This window comes from Hermetia illucens, chromosome 2 (genome assembly GCF_905115235.1).
Source record: "Hermetia illucens chromosome 2, iHerIll2.2.curated.20191125, whole genome shotgun sequence".
In the NCBI taxonomy this organism is placed as follows: domain Eukaryota; kingdom Metazoa; phylum Arthropoda; class Insecta; order Diptera; family Stratiomyidae; genus Hermetia; species Hermetia illucens.
In genome coordinates, this window is record NC_051850.1 from 185,243,249 (window position 1) to 185,251,945 (window position 8,697).

Below are 8,697 nucleotides of genomic sequence, written 5' to 3' on the forward strand. Positions count from 1 at the left end.
TTTTATACAGATGATGTTTTACCAGTGTCTAATAGCAAAAATGATCTCGAGCAACTAGTCAGCAGATTGAATCTAAACAAGACTGAATTTTTGAATGTCGTCCGTCCTCTCTATGGTTCTGAGTATTGGCCGACTATAAAAGACAATAAACGGCGTCTCTGGGGATGCAGGCGAAAATGTTGCGTTGAACTAGTAGCGAAACCGCTTATGGCGAGCCGACCCCGCTTGTGAACGGGTCAAAAGCTGAAGAAAAAGAAGAAGATATCTGCAGGTTTTTTGAAACAACGAGTTTCTACTCAGCTTCGTGCCTAGGTAAGGCAATATAGGTGTCCTAGAAACGACGAAGAACTAAACTCTAATGTCCAATAGAAAAAAAAACTCGTTTTGGACATGTAGCACCATTTTCAAAGAGTATCTGAGTTGTTTGAAGGCCGTTCGGAGTGTGAAAAGAACTGTCGGCAGCAGATCAGGCCACTTGAAGCACCGGTCATATTCGACCATGACGTTTCGTTGATGATAATATGAATCGTACATACTCGGTTGGCATTGAGAATCGTATCCAGTTCGATGGGAAGGTCATCCGATATGCCTAAAAGCTGTCTGCCTGGCCTACGTCATCGCTTCATCTGATGCACGATCTGCCACCTCTCCTTTTTCTGCCTTGAACCTGCGGTGAATCATCTACCTGATATGTAGATTGTTCAGTCCGACATCTGGAACATTGAAGTTTCTTTGAGTGCTGTGGTTGTGACCTTGGAACTTTGCGCGTTAATAGGGTTGGCATTATTGTGCCCAGCATGTCAATTTTTTCCTCTTCTTGGGCCATATTTATTTTTACAATACCAAGTGCACCTTGGCTAGGATGAGCCAGTCATCATTACCTCTTTTTTGAGAATCTTTCCCTTTTAACAGAGTCCAGGTTTTTTAATACCTCATTTAAGTAGTACCAGGCCAGAAGGTGGCCCATGGTACATTGTGGTGACTGCGTAGAGTTACGTACACCAATTGAAGAACGAGAGAGAATAGAACCTTAATGGTATTGTGCAGAATATGATTCCCCGCTATCGGTATATGGTAGAAAGCCTTAAGAAAATACCCCTACTGTTCACCATCAGCAACGAGTTTTCAATAATGGGCACTACCACGTGCCAAACGAGGCGAAGCAGACTAGTTCATTGACTGAACGATGGTCACATGATGCCTTGCTCCTGTGTTGAAATTGCTCTTTGACGAGGTTGCGGACGTGCAATTGGACAGAAATACAATCATCCATGCCATGAATGAGAAAACGAAGGTGTTCCTTATTATCAATAACAGGTTTAACAATACTGTGGATATCCACATTGGTAATCACGAAGTCATCTTAACATCGATCATTAAATGCCTGGACGTGTTGGTCGTTACCAAAGTAAGCTTATACAGGGAGCTAGAATATAGTCGCAAAATGCCTGACACAGGGACCATAAAATGCTAGCTATATGAGTTGTTGTATACAATGCTGTGACCCGGAACGGGTGAGTTCGGCATGCTAGAGGGAGGAAAGGTGAGTAAACAATTCAAAGTAACTGGAGGCCTCCAAAAATTCAGTAGGAAAAAACTACCAGCCATGTTGTCTGGTAATACTAGTACCAGTGTAGGTTCGCTAGTTGCTGCTGCTCGTTGGCTAAGGCAGTGATTTGGCTCTCGATAGATTGCCTGATCAGTGAGATAGGCCGGACCATGCTGATTCGTAACGCTGACATCACTTTAACTACAGGTTCGACAGGGCTTGAGTGGCAGAATTTACGAGGAGGCAGCATTCGTGGAAAATAGCTCATCCGCGGGAATTTTTAGTTCGCCGAAGACTGATGTAACAGCGTTACAAGTGATACGTTTGACAGGGACTGATTCATGTGCTAAAATGAAACCGGCTGTTATCGGCAATTAAAACATAAATGAACCGCTATTCCTGTCCCAAGTATGATATCAAACTTATACTTAGGGATTTTAGCAATCAAGTAGGGATGGAATGTCAAAACATATAGGGGAGCTAATATAGTGAAGAAGCGACTTCACAGACAGAAAAAGAACCCTGGGGAACCAACTAGTCTGTGAATTCGAATGGGCATATTGGAGCGATGGATTGAATATTTTAATGAACTGTTCAACAACCAAAATATTGGCAAGTTGGAGGTCCCGCCGACTGAAGACGACGGACAAATGCTGCCACCACTAAGTATAGAAGAAACAGTCCGTGCAATCCACCGGCTTAAAAACCATAAATCGCCAGAAGTCGATAGAATTATAGCCAAATAGTAGATCATCAACTTATGCTCACGATTTGGGAGACCGAATCAGTCCCGACGACTGCCAATCAGGCATTATCTGCCCCATACATAAAAAGGAAGATATCACACAGTATGGCAATTATAGAGGTATCACATTGTTGAGTACCATCTATAAGATATTCTCCGCTATTCTGCTAGGCCGGATAGTCCCATACGCCCAGACATTATTGGCCAATACCAGGCTGAAGGAAAATCAGCAACAGATCAGATTTTCTCTCTGTGGCAGGAGCTGAAAAACTGTTGGAATATGGCGGTCAGCTGCACTATCTTTTCATCTACTTTAAGGCCACGTATGATAGCATAGCCATAAGTATTCGGTATCCCACCGAAATTGATAAGACTGACCACGCTGACCCTGACCAGTATGGGAGGCCAGATAAAAGCAAACAGGATCACTCTCGAGACCATTCGACATCAGCAACGGTCTAAGGCCAGGGGATACCAGGAACGACCCGAGACATATATATATATATATATAGTTAAAAAAGCCCACGGACCCTCTTCCCGCCCAACCGGACCGAGGGGCGACCAACCTAAGGATGGGATGAAGGCAACATCCAAAGGCCCGCATCACAGCGATGATGGGCAAAGTGTGTGCGACCATGCGAAAATGTATTACTACATCCCGATTGTCGCAAACACTTCAGCCAATGACGCGGAGGTTCTACACTACAGAGACATGGATCTTATATCGAAGACAGTGCGGATCAAGACTGAAACCCATTAGGTCAGATTGTTACCGAACAGGACTCTTCGGACTATAGCACAGGTTGCAAGGATAACCGCTTTTTGCATCTCCATGTAAAGTCCAGCCCTAAGATCGAGCCTTTTCAGCGCTTTATGTAAATTCTGCGGGACTAATCCCGTCGCTGAAATTACTACTGGGACTACTTCGATCTTTTGTAGTCTCCAGGTCTGCTTCATATCGTTTGCCAAGGGGCCGTAGTTCCGGATTTTTTCGTGCTGTTTTTCAACAGTGTTCCGGTCTAACGGTACGACTACATCGATTATAAAGCACGCTCGTTCTTCCTTCAGAAGCAGAACTAGATCGGGTCTGTTATGATTAACACTGTGGTCGGTGGCAATAGTGTGATCCCACAGTAGTTTGACCCGATCATTTTCCAAGATTCTCTGCGGAGTATACTTATAGTAAGGATGGTAGGTTGCCACTAAGTTATACTTCAACGCAAGGTTTTGATGGAGAATCTTGCAGACGGAGTTATGACGATTGGTGTACTCGGTACCGCTTAACATCCTGCACGCAGATGTTATGTGCTGGATGGTGGAAAATGCCACGCCTGATTGGTATCTCTCCTGATGTTTGTGAGAATACCGATAGCTTCGTGCTCCAATTCTTCATTACCGTTCTCAGAAGAAGAACGACATTCGGGTTGATTTTATACAAACGTAACACTTGTAGTAACCACGAATGTGATATGGAGTCAAAGGCTGATTTATAATCGAGGTAGGCTGTCGATATGTTTCGTTTTCGGTGGACAGCCTGCTTTACCGCTACCGTATCGATTATAAGCTGTTCTTTGCAGCCTCGGGAACCTTTTGCGCATCCTTTTTGCTCCTCAGCTATCAATTTATGAACATCAAGATGTTTTGAGATGTTCGCGCACAGAACTGAAGTGAAGACCTTGTAGATGGTAGGAAGACAAGTAATTGGTCGACATTTAGAAGGGCAAGAGGCACCCTGTTCCTTGGGGATGAGGAAAGTTATCCCCTTAGTGAAAAATGGTGGAACTAAATCAGGATCGGCAATCATCTGATTGAATTGATTTGCCAATATCCTGTGAGCGCTCTTGAACCGCTTCAGCCAGAAGTTGTGAATCTTGTTAACTCCTGGCGCCTTCCAGTTACCTGCCTTGTCAAGGGCTGCTTCAACGTCGACTTGAGTTACGTCAGGCATGGTCATTTCGGGCAGGGCCTCGCATGAACGCATAAGATGTGGGAGCCACGCCGCTTCTAAATTGCAACGACTGGATTCGCTCCAAACACTTCTCCAGAAGTCTTCTGCCTGATCCAGATAGAGGTTACTTTCCCTATCTGAGTTGGTGAGATTTTTGTAGAATCCCCGTTGGTTCTGGAAGAACAAGGTGTTGTCTGTCTTTCGCTGAAAGCTTTTCTGATACCTACGGATGCGATTGGAGCATACCGCAAGTTTCTGCTTCAGCACCTCGAGGATTTCTTCGATTGGCATATCATTGGACAGATGGTAGTTTCCAATGATGTTCGCAACGCATCTGTGCGTCACACGACCAATCTCCTTTCTCAACTTTTCGACTCTGCGCATACCTCTATTATTCGCTCTAAGATGTTGATTATGGAGACGAATAACCGTGGCAGCTGCAACGTAGATCAGGCTGTGAACCTCTGTAGCAGTAATCTCGCTAGCCAAACGATCAGCCAAAATTCTGTCAACGGCAGTAATGATGTTAGTAGTTGCCGAAGTAAACTTCAGTTTTGGGATCTTTGGCCTAGCGTCTGGGAGAATCTCGGCATACTCTGTGAATGCGACCTGGAATGCGGTCAAAGCCTCATTATAAATTGGGTCGACATCCCCAGTTACTAAGCTTCTCCTGACTACTGGATTCATGGAGTGCCTTACAGGTGGAGTACTTGTGTTACTCCTTTGACTAGTCCGGTAATTCGATGACTCCAGCCCGAGCTCAAGTGAAACCTCTTGGAAGATTTGTTGCCTAGTTGGTAAGGCAACTCGGTTGTTATTCACGATCACCCGGTACTGGTTGACGACGTTCTGTTCCGGAACATGACTTAGCTCCGGAAATCGGGTTATGAACGCGTCATGTAATCGATGTCTGTACCCTGATGGATTCCGTTCCAAATCCGTGACACGGTAATAGGCGCGGACGATAAATTCGTTGAGTTGGTTCGTCCAAACCATACGACGCCTAGGTCTCCCGTCTCTGGTGGTTGACGGCATAACCGCCAAAACATCCAAGGGCGAAGAGCCGCTCTGATGTTGTTGAACGACCCTTAACCGTGTTGGGTACTGTCTTCGTGTCCCTGGGGTCCCATTAAAAGAATTTAAATTGTTTTCACCAATTTTATTCCCACGAGTATTGGGGAAGCAGTCAACCCTGCAACAGAGCCCCAATGTTGCAATGTACCATGGTTACCTTCAAAGGTAAGGAAGGTATTTGGAGGGGAGCCGCTGAAATACAGTGTAACGTCACTGCAATTCATCCGATAGGCGCGTCGATCCCTTCACCCCGGATTACGGATTTATTAAGGAGGTTTACTCCCCCTGAACGGGAAGAATCGGTAAGGGAGGACGAACACAAAGGGAAACGTTCTGCTTGTCCGCGGCTACTTATTTACAAGATTAACTTGCGATATTCGTAGCTGACCCGGTGGGTCATGTCATTATCCGCAACTCATGACACGTGCCTGGTCGCATGCAGCTCTGCGTTTGCAACTCAGGTGAGGATAAGCCTGGTATCTAAGGTGGAAAATCACAACCGATAACAGCTATGACGGTGAAATCCGTGCACGGTTGTTGGCAGCCAACAGAGCCTATTTTAGCTTTCGCTCGAAACGTCTCATCATAGGCTAAACTCTTACTGTACAAGACTATGATCTCACCAGTCCTCATGTAGAGTGGAATCCTCCTAAAAAGTTTTGGCCCCCTACATGAGGATAGACCATTCCGTAGCCTACATAACGATGAAATCTATGGGCGATATCACGACCGTCTGGTTGTGAATAAAATCCGGCGCAACAGGTTGCGGTGGCTTGGTCGCTTAATTCGTATAGATATTCCAGCGCGGAAAGTCTATAAGGGCAATATCTATGAAAGGAAAAAGAAGACGAGGCACACCCTGCCTGAGATGGAGGGATGGCGTAGGCCAGGATGCCAGACAGCTTTTAGGGATATCGAATTGGTGGACCTCGGCGCAAAAGCGTCCCTGGAGTTCCCTATTAAGGCAGGCCTAGACGGGACACCGGTTATTGCGCCGTCGATGACGATGATGGAAATTTTCGGGGTAAGTACAAGGTTGCTAACTGTCCGGTGACCCTTATGGTTCATGTATTAGTTTGACGGTCCAGCAATTGTGTGGCCGCTCAATAGCGCACATACTTGGCATTAACAGCAGAGTAAATGAGCATAATTTTTCTGACGCAAATGACCGAAGAAACCCGAACATGTGCAATCATTTTCTTCCACCATACTAATTGAAATAATACGCCGGAAGACGGAATTCCTTTGTTTAAACTTCTTGAGTTCTATTTTCTTTTTGAATGTCATGCGACATGAAGTTAGTGCATTTTTTTTAACGATTCTTTCTATTTGACGTACTAATGTGAAGTTAGAAATCGAAAGAATGATTACTTCGTTTTCTACTGAAATACAATCCTTATCGGCACCTTCTTGACCATCAACTCTACTGCTTTAATAAAAAATCCGGGCTACTCGAACATTTTTCAACTCTTTGCTATAAAATTGGTCCAAAAAAATCTTTTATTCTCCCCATATAATTAGATACTAATCCAGAAGATATAGATATGCTACAAAGGATTCGCGGGCATAAGACAATTATCTTGTGTAATGCATCCAATCGCCCAGCTTAACGGGTACATGCTGAAAAGCTAGGCTAGCTCTTGGCTCCTGGTGCCTTGCTCTGCCAGCTTCCATCGGATTAGTGCTTACTCTTTGTTGAGAGGATTTTCAGATTAGTTAAATCTGATGCTTTTTCAGATCTATATAAATATGCAAACGTAAAGATGCACAACGAGAGCCGATTAGTTAAGATGGTTGATGCTCAGCCATCGCATCGTCTGCCCAAGAGCGTAATTACCTCAATGCAAATCACTACATTTGTCACGTCAGAAATGATCTCCCAAAGACCATAATGGCCGTGTTGATGTGGAGATGATCCTGAAATCCTGCATCATCAAAGTGGCAAGCACCATATTGTCTAATTTGAATAATCAAGTTTTATAATCTCCTCAGTAAGCGCCAAATACTGAACTTGTTGATTTAGGGGATGAAAAAATTCGCACCCCTTTTAGCAGATCAATTTCTGAACAATTCCGTTCTAAATATCTGTTCAGATAATTTTTATAAATAAAATATGGATACGAACTTGATTGTCTGAGCGTCTGCATGTCATCTATGGTTGTGATAAGGAAAACATTTCAAGTTCAATTGCGCTTCAATCTACTCTCGAAATTGGCCTTCGGATCCACTTTCTCTTGATATTTTGAGTACGTTCTGTATCGACATTGAAGCAATTTAATATCTGGTTAATAACAAATGACTTTTCCTTCATGATCGCGAATCCATTTGAGACGCCTACAACTCAAGGTTTTCGCCAAAATTATGGGCGGACGAATTTGTTTTCACAATTCCAACTTCATTCGTGAATCTGTATGTGCACCCTCACCTCTGGTATATAAAATAAAAAATCTGATTTTTTTCTGCAGTTTCCACTGATCCCACATATTCACGTTTTTATTTCTATTTTCATGTATATGAAACCATAAATTAGTCCTGAAGAAAAGATATTTCTTTTTTTTTCGTTTCGATTTCAGCAACTGCGATTCGGTTTGGGCAGACTTACGTCAGAGGGAAGAGCTAAAATCCGATAATTCCCCTTGCGGATCTTCTAATGATTCAATTCGATATAAAAATAATATTAATAAAAAAATATTCCTTCAAAAAAAAAATTAAATAAAATCAAACCTGAAAATCCGATGTGAAAATAAAAATGTATTAAAAGATATCACCGAGGGGTCGAGGTAATAAGTTACTATCAAAAATAGCCACCAAGAGATAAATTTAAGACTGGATTTTTTATTTAATTCACATGACTGAATGTTCGCTTGTTTATATACGCAAGGCTAGATTCGGCTGAGTTTTCAGATATTGGACAATGCACGGGGGCTATTGTTAGCTCGCGAGGGACGAGAAGCGCTGCAACCCGCTCCAAAGGGGACAGCGTCAAAACAAATCCAATTGTGATTTTGGAGACTTTCCGGCGTGCAGACAGCATCTCCCGTGAATGATGGAGCAACTATAATATAGCCAATGAAATCAGCACTTGGATCAATAAATAATCCGCGGTGGTATTTCAGTGAGCCCGTCGGCGTCATCTAAAACTATTTTCTCTTAATCCCACACTATTTTATCTATTTCTCCACAAAATGTTTTATTATTGATAAAATGGTTGAGATTAGGTGTGAGATGGAATATTAATATCAGACGGAAAATATTTGAACAGAAAAAAAAAAAGAAAATTATGAATCAAAGAAGTCTCGAGGGTTCTAATTTTAAATTTTAGAGCTCCTTTGGTGATACATATATTTTGGATTTCAAAATATTATCTTGTCTTGAACCAGC